The following is a 20039-nucleotide window of genomic DNA, read 5'->3' as shown; positions in this document are numbered from 1 at the left end:
ACTGGGACTATTTTGGATACCTTTATTATAGGGTCAGCATTGGCAATGATGGGCTGAATTGCTTCCTCTTACAATATTGCTCTATGATTCTGCAGAACAGTAACTTTGCTTTGAGATGTCCTGAGTGCTATGCAAGGCACCAAATAAGCCTTTCATTCTCACTGACAGTCACAGTGTTGCCTCTCAACTCAAATCTGTCATCACCTAGTTGTGATTTTCAGCCACAACTTCTTTGCGAAACTGAAGTCATCAACTTATGTTCCCACAAACACTGAAGAACCTTTAGCTCTTGGACTCAATAAGCTCAGCACCTTCAGTTGTCATTTATCTACCTGTAATAGACTGAGATCCCTCATATTCTTTTACTTTCAAACCTTCTTTACTGTTCTGGACTTTATTCATTCTTTAATACACTGCCTTTTTTTAAAATAACGAACTGTGAGATTTATTGTGGGTACTTGTTTGTCAAAGTTACTAATCATACAAGCTTACAATAGAAGGCCATTCAGTATCTGATGTTTCGTCCAATACTGAGTGTTATCTAATTTGATCGCATCGCTGCCTCTCCCCGCCCTCTCAGTAGCCTGCAAATTAGTCCTCTCTAAATTGATATCCAACTGCCGTCTAAAAGTTTCGACTGAACCTGCGCCCATCATCCCCTCAGTTGGCATAACAACCCTCAGCGTGGAAAAAGTCTCAGCTCTCTCTCTCAATTCTTTGGTTGATTTTAAAACATCACTGATTCACTTGCCAGAGGATTCAGTATTTCCTCCTCCACTCCATCGAGAACCAACCCCCCCATAACTTAATTCTGAACACCTCTATTCAATCTCCGTTTCACCCGAGTGACCAGGTCGCCTTCTGAGAGCAGGGCTGCTCTCGGGGCACTGGTGAGATACAATGTGGACTCTGGCACACCCTGGGAATGACATTCCAGCCAGACCAAAACAAGACCGCAAAACTCCAGTCGGGTTGGCTTTCCCTCCCACCACAGCCCGATGTGTGAAGAACTCCATCCAAGTACAAGACACGGAAGGAAAACCTCATGCCCAGTGACTCGCCTCGAATAGACAGATGCCCATTTGGTGGGGCGTTCCAGCAGCGGTGGTGGTGGTGGTGATGGAGTTGGTGGGGGGGGCAAGACGGGAACGCGCGTCCATGCTCGTGGGCACGAGCGCGCCCCCCCAATCCCACGCCGCGATCGGCGGGCACGCGCCACCCCGCAACATGGAAACCTGGCGTGCACGCGCGCGCGCTCCCAGTTTTTAAAAAAAAGAGAGAGAAAACCCACAAGAAGTTCCGACATTGTCCCCCCGGGCTCGAACCTCTCACCTTCCTTCATTAACATACAAAGCGCCGACTTCCTCCTTCAACTCGCCGACACGCACAATGTAATCATTGCAAACGCTGCAACATTGTTTCTCCAGCTCGGCGGCAAGATGAGCTTGCGGTATCAACTGAGGCAAAATGGCGACATTTTAAAGAAGCAGGAGAACTCAAGAGCTGGCCGCGTAAAAAAGAGGCAGAAAAACATTTTGCATCGCCTGAAGTTGTCCCGATCGATCGACAATCGCAAGAGTAAAAGCAAAGGAAAAGATGGAAAATACGAGGCGGCTGCCAAAGGGAAGGGAGGCCCTGACAGAGTCGGGCGTCTTACCTTAAATTTCTGGTTAGATTATTATCTTCAGGGCCTTACAGTAGACTCTATTCCTGGGTCATGCGCGATTCCACTTGTCCTTTGACAGTTGTACAGTGAGGAGGTAAGTTTCAACTCTCGCGTTACTATTTAATGCTGCACGATTTTCAAGTTCCAGCACAAGCAGCAAATCTGCATTTCCAACGCTGCAAATGTCTGCTTCGTGCCTGCCAAAAACAGACGACAGATTACATACTTCCATCCGAATATCATTGCATAAATAGGACCCGCAGCCCAAGTGGAAACTACAGAAGAACTGCCTCCGCCTTCTTCACAAATGTAACTTCGTGTTTATGCAATACTATCTGCAGCTGCTTTTACATTGTCCAAACTCGACTAAAACTATTTTTTCCCCAAAAAAAACAACACCGTTGCTTGAAGAACATGGCCCCGAGTATCTCAAAATATTTTACAATAAAACTTGCGCTGAGATTCGAAAACGCCTATCGACAACTCATGATCAGCCCAATTTATGTCCAATATAAAGTAGAAAAATCTCTTCGGAGTAGAATGGTCTTTGTAGTTTCATGTTTCCTTGTTTAAGCTGAGCAACTACTTTTGAAAATAATGTTTTGTTTTGAACTGAAAGACAACGTGAAAGACTTTCAGCAGTTTGAAAGTTAACGTGCCATACATAATATGAACCACGAAGTAATATCCTGGCCTGAAAACAGTGCAGTTTGCTCTACATCTAGTCAGTTATTAGCATTCCAATTGTGTTTGAAATGGTCTTGGAATAAATTAATGCGTAACTAATGTATGGTTTATTTTTGTGATCTGTATAAAAGTTTTCCTGTCGAGATAGAGTAAGTATTATTCATTCGCAAAGGTAGAGAACAATCCAGATAGTCATTGGGAAACAAGTTGCAATCTACAAAACGATTTTAACAAAAGTTAAATATCCTAGTTTGGGATGCAGCAAAATTACGTGGAAAAACTGTGCGAAGTTATTTTTAAGTATAAAGATGCATATGCAGGCAAGACAAGAACAGACGAATTAATTGAAAAGTTTCCTAACTGACAGAAGGCAATGATGACAAAAGAAGGAACAAGTTCCTTCACAGCCTAAGTTTTTTTTGGATAGAAGCAAAGTCCAAGGGCACGAAGTTAGGCGTCATTTTGGTGGGATGACAGATCGTTCCTATTACTGGAGCCATTCGCTGCTCACAATATATCCACAAGCACGCAGTTGGATTCAAACACACGTACGGGATGTATTACACAAATGCGGAATGCTTTCTCCCTCGACCTTAAGCATAAGATAATGTGTTGACAAACTGAAGGGTTTTTACTTTGTTGACTGAGGGTTTTACTGTTGTTCAGGAGTGTGGCAGATGAGACTTTTCATCATTTGCGCTTTTCGCTTTAATATAATAAACAACTGTGTAAAAGTGAAATTTAAAATTTTAAAGTGATCCAGAAATGAAAGTGGGCAAATAAGTCATAAAAGGAAAAATAATATTTGTGTTGGAAATCTGAATCAATAATAGATTATGCTGGAAGTATTAATCAGGTCTGACGCATCTGTGGAGAGGAAGAGGGTTTGGTCCGAACTGAGAATGATTAAAACTCAAATCATCACCTATATTTCATCCTACACGTAAAATGAAACGTTAAAACCAAGAGAATGAAGGAAACGAATACAAGATAAATTAAAATAAATAAAGTGTAACTTTGATGAAAAGTCTCCATTACAACAAAACAGGATAAGTAACATTCTTGCAATATTGTGCACATTGTCCTGGATCAAGTTTGGTCTTCAGCTGAAAAGGTGGGAGAGGGGGTGTGCATTTGGACAAGGTCAGACAAAGCAAATCAGGTCTCCCAAATTAAAGTCCTACATTGTAATTTGATTCGATTTATTATTGTCACATAAAGAGACACAGTGAAAAGTATTGGTTTGTATGCTAACCAGACAAATCATACCTTACATAAGTACATCAAAGTAATAGAACAGGATACAGAATATAATGTTACAGATACAGAGAATTTGTAAAGATCAACTCTAATATATGAGAAGACCATTTTTAAATCTAATAACAGCTCTTCTTAAATATGTTGGTATGTGCTTTCAAACTTTTGTATCTTCTGCCAGATGGAAGAGACAATAAGGGGGGGTGGATGGGTCTTTGATTATGTTGGCTGCTTTCCCAAGGCAGAGGTAAGTGTAGACAGAGCCAATAGAAGGAAGGTTGGTTTTCATGTTGGACTAGGCTGTATTCACAACTCTCTAATTTTTTGCAGTCTTGGGCACAGCAGTTGTCATACCAAGTTGTGATACATCCAGGTAGGAAGCTTTCTATGGTGTATTTACAAAAAAAAATTGGTAAGAGCCATTGTGACATGTGAATTTCCTTAGCCTTCTGAAGAAGTAGAGGCATTGGTGTGCTTCCTTGTCTGTAGTGTCATCCTGGATGAACCAGAATAGATCAATTTACTCCTGGGAATTTGAAGTTCTCAACCACCGCTACCTTAGCATTAATGATACAGATAGTGACTTGTCCTCCACTCTGCCTTCTGAAGTCAACAGACAGCTCTTCATTTTGCTGACATTGAGGAAGAGGTTTTTTTTATTGAATAGATATTTTTATTGAAAATTTAACATGTTTTACAAGCTTACAAATAAAAAATACACGAATACAAACACTAATACACAATTAACTCTAAAATAAATAATAGCCAAAATTTGTCAAAGAAAAAGAAGAGATACAGAAAGAAAAAGACAAAACTCAACTAACTACGAATCTAACCTATAACTAACCAAAGTGTATGATCAAATATCTTACATTACTCAAGAGAAAAAAAAGATAGCATAGTAATTAAATTGTCAAGTACATGCTCGGAACGAATTAACATCAAATCATAATAAAACCCGTATTCATGCAGGATTCCTCCCCATTGGGCCCCTGGACCAGCCAGAACCCGTTATCTCAGCTAGATGAAAGCCCCTGACAAAATGGCTGTAATATCTGTATCTATGTAATTCAAGAGGGGCTGCCATATTTTATAGAATAATTCAGTTTTTTGGTGCACCATATTTGTAAGGAGATCAAGGGGAATACATTCCATGATTAATCTGTGCCAATTCGGAAGTCCTAGAGGCCCTCAGCCACCCAGTTTATTAGAATATTTTTCCTTGCACAAAAGGAGAGAATGAAAAATAATTTCCTCCTGTGCACATCCAGAGAAGGTAAGCTCAAGAAGCCCAGGAGAAGAGATATTAGATCTACTCTAAATTCTGTTCCCAAGATTTCTGTCAATGCATTTGCTACTTTGGTCCAGTATTTGCGGATCTTATGGCATGTCCATAAGCAATATGTAAGAGTGCCCACCTCTGTTTTACATTTGGGACACATTGGAGATGCTCCTGCCCTAAATTTTGCCAGTCGTTCTGGTACTATATGAGCACTATGGAGTATCTTTAACTGAATGGCCTGGGTTCTGTTACAAATGGAGTTTTTTTTTTGGCCTTTTCCCAAATATCATCCCACATTCCTGTAGAAATTTCCAGCCCCAATTCCTAATCACATGTTCTATGGTCTATGTCTTCAAACACTTCATTATGTAATAAATGATAAAGAATGCTGACCGAGGGTACACCCATTGGCTACAACACTCTAAGTTCTCTATCTGATTTATAAAGGCTATCTAGTAGTGTAGTCTTCTTCTGTATATAATCTCGAATTTGGAAGTATCGAAAGAGGTCTCTATTAGGTAGTCCAAATTTCTGATGCAGCTGTTCAAAAGACATCAGGACCCCCTCCTCAAACAGATCCCCTAAATAGGAGATACTCCTGGACCCCCAGGATTTGAATGTGGCATCTGTGAGCCCCAGTTGAAAACCCTATTCCCCCACTATAGGAGTATAGGAGGATGTTTTATGTGAATTACCTTCGTTTTGTCGCATTATATTCTAGGCTTTAATAGTGTTTAAAACTATAGGGTTTTTAACGGTGGTCCATAATGATTTTCATCTTATCGAAAAATAAGAGGTTAATAAGAGCGCACTTTACTTGAGATGTCTCGATGTCCAGCAAAATTGATTGCAGGTCAGATGAGACCCAATCAGCTACGTAGCTTAACAGGGAAGTCAGTTGATACTTCCTAAAGTCTGGAAAATCCAACCCTCCCCTTGCTTGTGGAATCTGTAGCTTCCTTAGCTTAATGAGGGACTGTCTATGATTCCAGATGAAAGAACCCAGCCAACCATACCATTTGCGCAGTGCCGGCCTCGGCAGCATCACCAGAAGCATTTTCATAGGGTATAGAAGACGGAAAAGACATTCATTTTAATTAGAGCTATTCTACCTCACCAGGAAATTGGAAGATCCCCCAACGTTGAAGGTCCTGCCTTATCCTTTCCAGTAGATGCACAAAATTGACCTTGTATAACTGGCCAAATACTGGGGTGATAAAGATGCCTAACTATTAAAAAATCCTCCAGAGACCACTGAAAGGAAAAGTGAGATCCATCCAATAAGTGGAACATACTAGCGAGGCTACCCATCGGCATGGCCTCCGATTTTGAGAAATTAAATTTGTAGCCTGAGAATGCACTAAATATATTAATAACTTGGATTAAGCGAGGCACGGACATCAGAGGATTACTAAGAAAAAGGAGAACATTATCTGCATAAATGGTAATTTTATGTTTACTTGTACTAACCCTTGGGGCCATTATGTTAAAGTCAGCCCATATAGATTCCACTAGTGGCTCAATTATTAGTGTGAATAGTAACGGTGAGAGAGGACATCTCTGACGGCACCCTCTACCCACACTGAAACTATCTGAGTCTAATCCATTGGTGATCACAACTGCTTAGGGATCATTATACAATATTGAGACCCATTTAGCAAATACCTTTCCAACGCCAAATCTTTCAAATGTATAGTACAGGTATGATCATTCAACCCTGTTGAATGCCTTCTCCGCGTCCAATGAGACTACTATTCCCAGTATTTTTTCCTGATGACAGACTTGAATTATTAGATGATCTACTGCCCTTGATAAACCCCATCTGATCCTCTTTTATGATATATGGCAATACCCCCTCCAGCCTCAATGCAAATGTTTTAGAAAGAATTTTAAAATCTACATTTAGCAAGGATATTGGTCTGTATGATGCGCAATCTTCTGGGTCCTTTCCTTTTTTGAGAATAAGGGAGATATTCACCTCTTACAGCAAAGGTGGGAGGCATCCCTGACTATATGAGTAATTGTACATGTCCATAAGTGGACCAGCTAATACTCATATAAACTCTTCGTAGAATTCAACCTGAAATCTATCTGGGCCAGGTGCCTTACCGCTCTGAAGCTGCCTGATTGCGTCAAGTATTTCCTGGGTTGTAAAGGGAGCATTCAGGACCGATACCTGTTCCGGGGTTAAGTAGCCTCGGAGGTTGTGGCCTTTAGCTCCGCCCCCTCTGACTCGATGTTCGATTTTCTTATGTCTCGGTCGTGCTTTTGCAGCACGACCAACAATGATTCCCACCTGCTCCTGGACTCTTTTATCAAGGCAACAATCTTCTCTTCAAGCTTAGAAATCACTGCAACAAGGCTCGCCACCATAGGTAAGTCCCCCAGGGTGGCTGTGGATGCCTCTGCTACAGCTGGGAGGGTGGGGGAGGCGTTCCTGTGTGCTGCAAGCTGCGGGTATTCTTTCCCTTAGTCATTTTAACAGAGCACCAAACTACTCAAGTTTGGTGCAAAATGACTAGCTGTATTAAATAAAAGTTATTTAAAATGATTTGGCAGGTGTGGTGGAGGCAGGCAGCCCACTTTGCCTGAGTCTTGGGCAGAGCACTACAGACTCAGACTTGCTGGGTCGCCGCCATCTTGGATCTCCGAAGGAGAGATTGTTGACTTTGCATCATGCCACTAAGGTGTCTGTCTCTTTCCTGTATTCTGTCTTGCTGTTGTTTGAGATACGATCCACTATGGTGGTGTCATCAGCAGATTTGTAAATGGAGTTAGAGTTGAATTTGGCCACATAATCATGAGTGTATAAGGAGTATAGAAATTAGCTCTATTTCTATGATAAATTCTTGATTTAGTTGATAATGGAAACTGTCTTTGCAAATGTTTTGTAACAACAATACCCTTTGCAATTTGTTGGTTCTCTAGATTTGCCACTACAATTACAGCAAGTTTCCTTGTGTAGGTTCTTTTAATAATTTGATCATAGAACTTTATAAAAATGTAATGTCGATATGGAGTGTAAATTAACATTATATTTTAATGTATAAAACACAAATGAGAAAGATGTTACATATTGGCAGTCAGAATCACATTATAGAAATGCTGTTGAGGCTTGACACTGCTAAAGGTCCAATAATGATCATCATTCCATTTTCTTTATTCAGCCACAAGTTGATGATCCCCACATCAATATGAAAACCGTGGTTTCAAATTGGCTGCCTTATTAAGTCTCCCTCTAATTCCACAGTGAGAAGTTGCTGACATTACCAATCAGGCAACAGATTTTTTTTAGTTGTTATCAAATGTTAGATCCACCTGACTTTGGCAGTGAGATGTCCAATAATGCAAGGACCTCAAAGCCAAGAAACATAGCTGCTGTTGAACTTAGCTTATCTCCTTCTCACTTGGGTGGCCTGCCAATCATTCCAGTTAGCTTGGGTAGCTAAAGCTAACAGATGCTGACAAAACCTGCCTCTTAGACTGCTAATGTCAAAACAACAAATTAAAATTCAATCAACCCTCCTGTGCACATCAGGAGTCTGTACTCCAAGCTTCTCCAGGCAGCTGGCAGCAGGCCAGATGCAAACATCAGGTGACTGGTTTGCAAATTAGTAATGATAAATCTCAGATTAATCAAGTTCTTACTGCATTGGCCCACAACTTGGTGCTAAATTAACAATCTTGTTTTTTAAGCCTACAGAATTTCTTCAATGAGACCTAAAAATAACTTATTGTTCTAATGCCGATGTTCAGGTCAGGTTTGCAGTTTGACACTTTGTTGCAACAGGATATAAGAAACATTTTTTTCTGCCGCAAACCATGCTATCATAGTTCAAAGTCAGTTAAAATCAAGTCTTCCATTTCCCAGTAATAACATCTTTCAACTTAATGAGGACTAAAAATTCTAAAAACCTCTTAAACAATGAATCCTTAACTTTTTTATTTTCTTGTGGAGTAGATATTTTTGATGACACAATGAGCAATGCTCACACTGGGGCATCTTGGTTTAGAGAAGGTTTAGGATAGGTGAGTTCACATCAATCACAATTTGGGCTACAAACGTCCAGCTGTGTAGCACTTATATTTTGTTCTTTTTAAAACAATCTTTATTCATAAAATTTATGAAACTTCATTACGAAACTATTTAAGTCTGGCATTGTAAAAAGTGCAACACAGTTTGAATTATAAATATAGTTTGAATTATTTCAACACATGAAATGAAATCTGACTTTCCTCACTACACTAATAATCACAGTCAGGCAACATCCGAGGAGCAGGAGAATCGATGTTATGGGCTTAAGCCCTTCATCATTCCTGATCCATTCCCTTCATCCAGCACCCACTGGATCCCATTTCCATTTGGGCTGTCCATGATTGACTCAGCCAACTTTACTTTGAATGAATACAACAGAAGATTTTCAGTTCAATAATAATCATAGACCTTTCCATTCCTTTGATACTATAATAGTCCTGTTGGCAACAATGCACATATAAAACTCCCCATATAACAAATTAACCAAATCAATAGCTCAATGAATTTAATTTGACTTCAACTCCCAGTCTGCAATATCTAATAGCTCCAGGAAGAAACAATCATACACTTGAGCTTAAATGCCTCCAGCTTTAAAGAACCAGTTTATGGTTTTATCCAAACACTTATTGTCCAGCACAATCGCTAACTTCTTACTCTAAGGTTAATCTAGTTAACAAATTTCATTTGATTTCACTTGGCTTAAACGCCCCAGCTTCAAATAACTCCTTCAGAGTTGTATCCAATCATTTTTGACATGGAAATATTACTAACTCCTCACTCGAAAGTAATCTAGTATTAACACATCTAACTAGATTTTTACCATTTCTCAGGAGCAATGGAACTGAAAGTAAAACTGAATAAATCTGTCTTTCTCTGTCTCTCAGTTATGAGTGATTCCCTTGAGCTTTGAAAAAAAATCCAGGAATTTTCAACACAACTTTGAGCACAATTAGCTTGCTAGGTTGTCAATCCTTTCAAGGTAAAGAAAATTTATTAACTTTGAAAACTAACTTTCAAAAACATTTTTTTTAAATCACCATGGGTAACAAATTAAGAGACGCAAGTTAGTTACTAATATTCCCAGACACACACAAAAAACCTCATACATCACTGTTTAAAATCCAAACTCAAAAGTCTAGGCTAGTATGCAATGTAGTATTAAGGGGCTTCTGCACTGTTGAAGGTGCTGTCTTTTAGGTGAGATGATAAAAACCGATGTTTCATTTGTTTGCGAAAGATCTGGTTGCACAGATTCCATGGCAGCATTTTGAAGAAGTCTCCTGATCAATATTTATCCCTCAAACTACTTCACAAAAAACAGTTTTGGTCATCATCACATTGCTGATTGCAGGGGTTTGCTGAGCACAATTTGGCTGTCATCTTTCCAATATTAAACAAATAATTACACATCAAAAGTACTTAATTGACTGAAAAGTACTTTGTTACAACTGATGGTTGTGAAAAGTGCAATTTTATTTGCGATCTCTGATTTCTTTTTCCACTTAAGATAAAACTCTTATATTATGGACTTGTCTTCACAGCAGAGGTCTGTGATACAGAAGGTATTTTAATTTCTCTTTACAATCCTTAATACATTTTGTCAGCTTTATGAATAATTTTGAAACAACACTACATATTAAAGTTTGGCAGACTTTCAACTTTTTACAGAATTACCATGTTATGCCAGCCATAATATTGTCTACTAATGAACTTCCATGTGATAAACTTACCAATGCTGTTTGTAACAGTCATAAATCATTCAGTGTGAACACTGGCAGGCAACTGCAACATAGGCACCACTGCGTTTCATAAGAAAAATCATTGTTAGTAGTTCCCTCAATTATCCTAACGATACTAAATCTATCCCAGAAACTTAAATTTTAGATAGATGCAAAAGCTGTTATGTGGTGGTTAGTTAAGCGCATGCAGTTACTTGCATTTCCTTTGTAACACATTTCTCAATACAAGTTTAGACACACCTTCGACTAAATGGTTACAATTTCATGTTTATATGCAGCAACACTGCACATTAACCATGAAGGTAGTATGAGAACAAGAAGTAAAGAAATGATAATCTTGAGCTTCATAATCTCTGAACTGAAAAAAGGTGCAATTGAAGCTGAACGAAACATACTGTTACAACTTGTTTGGGTATGTGTGTGTGCAACATGCATGCTTACTATATTTCATAAGCCAGAGGGTAAACAGTAAAGAAGCCTTTAGGTACAGTGTGTAGTATTGCTGGATGTGAGCTAGAAGTGAAAGATTCAAGAACTACTCAAGGATTTCCTGACCTCGGAAGGCACAGTCATAACGTGGCCGAATACTTTGAGTCTCAAGTTTTAATTCTTTCCAGCAATGCCAAGTAGTAAAAGTAAGAGATCCCTGGTCAACCATGTGATGGAAAGAAATCTACCATCATGACTCATATCTTCAAGCAACAACACAGAAACCATAAGCCCATAGGATTGAGTAGCATAAGTAGCCCATTCAGCTGATCAAGTCTGCTCCACCATTCATTGATGTCATGGCTGATCTAATAATCATCACTCTACGTTTCTACATATCTCCATAAACGTTTGTGATTTCTTAAAAGATTTAAAGGTTGTCGATCTCAGCTTTGAATATACTTAACAACAAACCTCGATAACCATCTGTGGCAAAGAATGCCAATATTTGCTATTTTGGAGAAAAAAAAATTCTTCCTAATTTCTCCTTTAAATGGGTGACCTCTTATTCTAAGATTATGCCCTCTGGTTCTAGACTCTCCCACAAGAGGAAAAAAAACTCTTTGCGTTTACCCTGTCAAGCCCTATCGTAATCTTAAATGTTTCAATGAGATCTCCTCTCATTCTTCTATATTCCAATGAGTACAAACTTCCTACCTGGTATCAGGTTTTTTTCCTTAGATCAGGAGATCAAAACTGTTAGCTGCATTACCGTATAGTCTGACAACTTCCAATTATTACCCTATTCTCACCTCACCCGGCCCATTCCCTTCTTTGACATGTCTTTTTTTTATTTCTGGGCATATACTGGCCACTGATATTCATTACAAACCCATCAACTCCCACTCAACATTGGGGAGACAATGCCAGCTCGTGGAGTGGTTCATGGAGCATGTCTGGTCCGCACACACCAAACAACCTACCACCTTGTGGCCAACCAATCAAATCCCCCTCACATTCCCCAAAGGATATGCAAATCCTGGACCTCCTCCACTATCAAATCAAAGCCACCTACCAACTGGAGGAAGAATGCTTCATCTTCCACCTCAGGACCCTACAATCACACAGCATCAACATTGACTCCACCAGTTTCCAATCTCCCCTCCCCCACCTCATCCCAGAACCAACCCTCCAACTTGACACCAGCCTCTTGACCTGTCCTATCTGTTCATCTTCCTTCCCACCTAACTAATCCACCCTCCCCACTGACCTATCACAATCACCCCCAACCTGCATCCACCTATAGCCTTCCCAGCTATCATCCCTCCAGCCCCACCCTCATCCCCCATTTATCTCTCAGACGCTTTCCCCCATCACATTCCTCATGAAGGGCTTATGCCCAAAACATTGACTCTCCTGATGCTGCCTGACCAGCTGTGCTTTTCCAGCACCATACTTTTTGTCCACATTTTTCCTTAAATGAAGATTCGCTGCCATTCTGATTGACAGGGCCCTCAGTTGTGTCTGACATATTTCCTGTAGTTCTGCCCTCACCCTTTCTCTCCTCTCCCACAACTAGGATAGGTTCTCCATGGCCCTCACTTTCCACTCCACTAGCCTCCATATTCATAGAGTCATAACCCTTTCAGTCCAACTCATCCACACTGATCAGATGTCTTAAATTAATCAAGTTTCATTTTCCAGCATTTGGCCAATATCCAACTAAACCCTTCCCATTCATATACCCATCCAGATGTCTTTTCAATGTTGTAATTGTACCAGCCTCCACCACTTCCTCTGGCAGCTAATTCCGTGCATGCACCTCTCTCTGTATGGAAAAGCTGCACCTTAAGTCCCTTTTAAATATTTCTCCTCTCACCTTGAACTTATGCTGTCTAGTTTTAGACTCCCCTCCCTCAAACCCTCCAACCCTGGCAACATCCTTGTAAATATTTTCTGAACTCTGTCAAGTTTCACAACATCCTATAGCCCAAAGGGCCATAAGTGGCATTTCCAACCCCTCCAGTGGGATGCCACTACCAGATGTACTTCCCCCCCCCCCCAAACTCCCTTGTAAGGATTCGGCAGAGACTGCTCCACGCCTCCTCCACTCCCAACACCAACCCACACCATCAGAATACCTTCCCATGTAATTGCAGAATATGCAACACTTACCGGTTTATCTTCTCATTTCTCACTATCCAAAGCCTCAGACATATTTTCAAGGTGAGCAACAACTTAGTTGCACTTTATGCAATCTAGTCTATTGTATTCAGCGCAGACTGAGTGACCACATTGCCAACACCTATGCTCAGTCCATAAAAATAGCTGTAAGTTCCCTGTTACCTGCCACTGCAACACATCACCATGTTCCCATCCCAACTTTCCTGACTCAGACGAGGCTCAACATCACATTTTACACTGAGGTACCTTACAACCTTCAGGATTCAACACTGAGTTTAACAATGACAGTGGTAGAGCACAAACCTAGGTGGGAATTGGAAAGAATAGCAAAGAAAGAGTAAGTGTGAAGTACAGGTTGTTGTTCTGCTATAACACGTGTTCTGTTAACACAAATTTGCTATCACATGATTTATAAATTAGGGACACTGTTTCTAAAACACAAAGTTAAAAATGTCTGTTGGATATAACATGATTCCAGCCCAATTTGTTTAAATGATGCTGCTATTAGACAATTTTTTTCTAACATGGGATTGCATGAGAACTGAACTACTGCACTGTAGCAGAACCTACTGTATTGGAAAGACGATGGTGGCACGTACACTATCTTCTTCCTATATTGCTGTGCATACATTCAGATGTGTGATGCTGCACAGAACCTAGTAGCAAACTCAGCCCAGGCTGGCATGAGCTGTTGTTGTGGCCACACCTGTTGTCCCTGGAGGAAGATGTCCCACCTATGTCAAGTTTACTGCCTTAAAATTGAACTTAATAAATGCCTGGAAAAACAGCTTATGTGCTTGAAATCCATGCACGTAGCTACAGATTAACAACTGAGGCAGGTAAATTGGGCCAAGCACTAAATTATGGATAATAAAAGAGTTAGTTTACACATTTAATTGCTGGCATCCTGGTTCAGTTGTAATTCACAAGCTTTAGATTCTTCACTGAGATGAAGCTTCAAAATGTACATGAAATATCCCTTTGAATTCTGGAGAAATTCAGAAGCTTTTCCTCCAAATTTTCTGCCAGTTGCAAGAGTTTAAATGTGAATTAAGACTCAGCATACTGAAGATAAAGGAGCGAGAAAAGAAAGAAAGAGAGAATGAGTGTTTTTTCTCTCTCCTGCCAAGACTTTCTGTTGAGAGCTTGCCCTGCCTTTTCTATATTTGACAGGAGTAATGGCTACTTTCAGACGGCTTGCTTTCAAATTGCAAAACCATAGCTTCAAGTAGGATATCACAATAACTGGGTTCTCTGCCCACCTGTGGTTGCCCAGAATGCTGGTAGTTAAAACCCCCCCCCCCCCCCCCCACCCCCATCAACATTCAGGAGCTTACCATTGATCAGAAACTAAACTGGAACAGCCATATAAATATTGAGATCAAAAGAAGGTGAGAGGCAAGGAAATTCCCTTCCTATCAAAACTGTGAACTGTAGCAGTTGAAGGCAGCTTATCACCACGTTCTTCACGTCAATTAGGGTATTAAATCCCGGCCTAGCTAGCAACACCTATATCCCATGAACAAATAAATAAAATGCTGACATTAAAACAGAAAATGCTGGAAACTCTTGGCAGACCTAGCAGCCTGGAGGGAGAAACAGAGTCAGTTTCAGATCTGTGACCTAATCACTGATGCCCTCACTTATTTTTATAGCCAAAATTAATCCACCTCGACAACAGTTTCCATTTGTTCTCCATACAATTAACTAGAAGAAAGCATGTTTTAGGGAAGAATTGAAAATTTTACATCACATTTACTATAATGGCATTAAGCTTGCTGATGCAAATAGTTCAATTGTACACTCAGCATAAACAACCCACCATGAGAATAGAATTTATGCATCCTTTGGAAGTCTAACCACTGCTATAAGATAAATTGCCTACTCTCTGGGCTACCAGCATACTGCACCAGTCCATGGTACTATCATTCCTGTATTGTGACCCAAAGTATCTAATTTACTTATTTATTCCCATGCACTGAACCTACTCCAATTTCCAGCCTGCTTGCTTCTATTTTCCGACATTTTTAACATAGTTCATGTTAAGTGTTCTCTGATGCAAGCTGACATTCACGTAGAGCTGATAATTTTAATTATTTTAAAAGACAATTTGGTTATTCTTTGAATAAAAATGCGATAAGAGAATACGGGAAGGAAGAGTAGAATTAGAAAAAAATAAGGACCAACGACTGCTGGAAATTGTCAGCAGCTAAATCAGGCGGCACCTGTGAAGAGAAAGAGTTAATGTTTCAGGTCAAGATGACCTTTCATCGGAACAGCGATTTTATCTCAGCATGAAACATTAACTGCTTCTCTGTATAGATGCCACCTGACCCACTAAGTATTTACAGCTTTGTCTTTCCATTTATTTCAGATTTCCAGCATCTACCATATTTTGGTTTTGTATTAGGTTTAGATTCACAGGTTAGAAGGTTGGGGGAAGTGTAATACATTGTTATTTTGACTTTTCAATTGTACCACGATCAGGATTCACTTCTGAGGTTATATGTCAATAGGAAACCTTCTTGCAAATGTCAAAAGTTTCCTGATTGTATGGTGACTGATACTTTTAGCACAATGAATGTCCTTAAACAACATTAATTAGATACTTTAATCACTTGGCTCCAAGGTTTACTTGAATAGCATAGTTTCCAGGCTCTCAAGAAACCAAACAAGGAAACTGAAGTGAATTTGAGCAGCAGTTCAGGTTTTATATTTGTCATTGTCTCATTAGAATTAACCTTACATTGCAGTAGTTGACTCTGATTCCTCTGCCAGAGAGTATTTGGGTGGACACAGTTATTTTCAACCTTTTAGGATTAAGGGAGGTGCTGTGAATGGATTTGACAGCGCATCAGAGGAGGAAGACCGTTAACATTCACGAGTGAGCCATGCTGCAGTGGCATCACTTTGTGTACAGGAGAGAAGTTTGCAGTGGGAGGTGAATGAAGGGGCTTATCACTCATCTTTGGATGAGGAAAACATAAAGGATGAAGAGACCAGACTCCCAAACCAATTACTATGTTGCTGCCCGAAAAGGCCTAATATCAACATTTGGAGTGAAACAGAACAAATGAAATCCCAAGGTAGAATTCTATCACCAACAATGAATCTATCCATTGCCATTTGCCCCATACATCCCCCAAAACCATAGAAATGATACAGCACAGGGGGGGACCAATTGTCCCATCTTGTCCATGTTGTTTCTGCACATGGCTCATAGCACTGTAGCTTAGAGCTTCTCGGATGCTGCCTAACCAGCTATTGTTTTCCAGCTCTACACTTTTTGACTTTGATTTTGAACTCCCTGCCAAGAGAAACAGTTTCCACTTGCCTAATCTATCTCAATCCCTTGCAATGTTGTATATCTCAATTATGTCACCCCTCAGCCTTCTTTATTCCAAGGAAAACTACCCCACCTTTCATCGTAGCTACAATTTTCTAGCCCTGCCAACATTCTAGTAAATCTTCTCAGCACTCTCTCTAGAGCAATTACATCTTTCCTGTGTCGTGGTGACCAGAACTGCAGGCAATATTCCAATTGTGGCCTCACAAGTATCTTATATAATTTGATCATTATATCCCTACTTTTGTATTCTATACCCCTGCTAATGAAGGAGAGCATTCCATATGCCTTCTTTACAACCTTATCTACCTGTACTGCTACTTTAGGAACATGTGGACTTGGATGCTCAGATCTCTCACTTCATCTATCCCTCTCAGTATATTCCATTTATTGTGTATTCCTTTTTACTGTTTGACCTACCCAAATGCAATATTTCACAGTTATAAGAGTTGAACCAAATCTGCCACTTTCCTGTCCACTTCACCAACCCATTTATCATAATTTTGGTGCTGTCAGCTATCCCCTACACTCTCCACTAGTGGCCAATTTTGCGAAGTTCCGTATTGAGCCCCCATGTCCAAATCATTAACATAAAAAACATAACAGCACACAAACCAACTGCCACTCTCAGACAACAACACACCAGAACAAAGGACCCGATATCCAGCCTGAGCAAAACCAATGTAGTGTACAAAATCCCATGCAAGGACTGCACAAAACACTACATCGGACAAACAGGAAGACAGCTAACAATCCACATCCATGAACACCAACTAGCCACGAAATGACACGACCAGCTATCCTTAGTAGCCACACACGCAGATGACAAGCAACATGAATTCGACTGGGACAACACTACTATTATAGGCCAAGCCAAACAGAGAACAGCCAGGGAATTCCTAGAGGCATGGAACTCATCCACAGATTCAATCAATAAGCACATCGACCTCTGCAAGGGACAGCTGGAACTGACAACCGGAAGTGGCAGAGACAAACCACTATAAATGCCGGAGGAAACATCACAGAAGCGCTTCACAGGAGGCTCCCAAATACTGAGGATGTCACCTAGACAGGGGACAAAACATCTGCAACACAAATTCCCAACTCAGCGAACAGAACCACAACAATGAGCACCCGAGTTATAAATCTTCTCACAAACTTTGATTAACGTATAAAACAAGCAGATGGCGTCCCAACACTGAGCCCTGCAGAACACCACTTGAAACAGTTTTCCATTTGCAAGGGCAGCCATTGACTATTACCCTTTGTTTCCTGTTACTGACCCAACTTTGGATACAAATCCTGTGCAGTAAATAAACATTCATCCACTCATTATCCAAACACACCATAAGTCCCATCATATATTGACATTCATCAGGAACCAAGTACATATTTTCCCTTGGGTTACAATAAGTGTGAAGATATGCAATTAATGCTTAATAATTATGCTCAATGATTTATAAATTTCATGTGGCATTATAAAACAAAATAAGTTACCATATCATTTTGTCAAACACATATATAGACATTTAATTAATTAGTTTCTTCAATTTACCATTCTAAGACTAAATCATGGATAGTAGAAATCTCGTCATGGAATGGACATTGTGTGACACTTTTGCTGAATTAAAACTGTTCAAAGAACATATTCAGTTCTATTTAAAAAATCAATGAACAAATGAGCCCTAGAAAAGATCTCTTTAAACTTCACTTGTGATTTGTGAAGAGGTGCTTTGTATGATTGATAGATTAGTTTTTACAGAGACATTCAGAAAAAAAAAATTCCAGTTAACCATTTTTTGAGAAAATTCAGCCCCTGTTTATATGAAAGGCTTTATGTAAATACAATTTCTTTCTTTCTACGTATTTCATCTGAAAATGTGATTTATTATGACTGAGCAGAACAAAGATCAGGAAAAGACTATCTCAACAGAGTTTTTTTTGTATCATTAACATGCTCTGAAGTTACTCATGTACCTGCAAGAATCAAAATATATAGAATTGCTGAGGCAAATTTTGAAAACAAATCTGTTTGTCTCCTATTCTCTTTCAATCTCCTTTGACATTTTGTATCCTGCTTTTTATATCTCTCCTCTTTTTTGTGTAGTTAACAGATATTTTCCCTCTTCTTCTCTCCCCCTTTTTTCTATAACTTCTCCATTTTCATATATAGTCTTCCTGCAGATGCTATTCCCACAGTTTCTCCATTTGTATGTCACCTATACAGTTTCTCTCCCTCTATTTCTCCGCACTCTTTTGTGCTGGTCTCATTTAGTTTGTGCAATAAGACTCTACAAAAACCTAACAAATAATGTTTTTCCATATTTTCAATTCATAATTTACTTCCTTTGTTTTGAAATATCCTCTCTTCTCAGAATTACATTGAACTGTCTTCTCGAAATGCTAAAGAATTAATTTACCCCTTCACATTGCACAGCAGCTTATTAGGAGCTATTTTGTTACTATGTTTTGAGCTCCCAGCCAAATTTGCCTATTGACCAAACACTTCAATCAACCTTTCACTCATCTGCTGTCTGTTCAAAATGTGGAATTCAATTTGCAAAATCTGGTGTGCTTTATTATTGTATGACAGATACACATGTGTCTGCAAAACTGGTATGCAGAGATTCAAAACTGTCAATATCAGAAAACTGGACTTAGTCATGTAGCTGCAACATGAATTTTTCTGCAAAGTAATGCCAAGTGTTTGCAGAAATTCCACTAGCAATGCAGAAATAAGAAGGCAATATCTGTTTGTCTCCTATTCTCTTTCAATCTCCTTTGACATTTTGTTTCCTGCTTTCTATATCTCTCCTCTTTTTTGTGTAGTTAGCAGATATTTTCCCTCTTCTTCTCTTCCCTTTTTTCTATAACTTCTCCATTTTTATATATGGTCTCTTCCTGCAGATGCTATTCCCACTGGTTCTCTATTTGTATGTCACCTATACAGTTACTCTCCCTCTATTTCTCCGCACTGTTTTGTGCTGGTCTCATTTACTTTGTGCCTTTTAAAACCACTGAGGTTATCCTAAAATCTTATTTTCAAAAATAACTACATACATTCATTTCCAAATTGAGGATCTAGATGCAGCTCTGGTCATTTGAAGTCAAACAATTTCACCATTGATTAAATAAAATTAGGAGAGGCTAAGACTAAATCAAAGCCTTTTTAAAAATGTATTCGTTTAACGAACATTACTTTTGTCATTTCTATTTCAGTTTCTCTTTCTGGTTGGCTTTAAACATCGAATTTTCTCTGTTTGTCTCTTTCAGTGTGCAAAATGCTCAAGAGACATTTGTTTCAGTAGCAGTAAGGGAATTCTTTGTCTCTTCCTTAGTCGGTACCAATGTAAAGCTGAGATCCTTCTTGTTTTCAGCCGTATGGGCCACAAAATAACAACCTTTTTCTCTCT

General features: G+C 39.5%; 1 protein-coding gene across 3 annotated transcripts in view; it reads right to left on the bottom strand.

Moving 5' to 3' along the window:
* The window catches only part of znf512b (zinc finger protein 512B), a 99031-nt gene extending 97175 nt beyond the window's left edge, over window positions 1–1856 (bottom strand). For all 3 annotated transcript variants that reach the window (XM_060836046.1, XM_060836047.1, XM_060836048.1), the window contains exon 1: window positions 1658–1856. The gene's annotated coding sequence lies outside the window, so the exon portion shown is untranslated. The remainder of the gene's footprint in view (window positions 1–1657) is intronic.
* Between the last annotated feature and the right edge of the window lie 18183 nt (window positions 1857–20039).

This window comes from Hemiscyllium ocellatum, chromosome 15 (assembly GCF_020745735.1).
Source record: "Hemiscyllium ocellatum isolate sHemOce1 chromosome 15, sHemOce1.pat.X.cur, whole genome shotgun sequence".
NCBI lineage: Eukaryota > Metazoa > Chordata > Chondrichthyes > Orectolobiformes > Hemiscylliidae > Hemiscyllium > Hemiscyllium ocellatum.
Note: the sequence above shows the minus strand (reverse complement) of the source record. Positions and strands in the feature narration are given on the sequence as shown.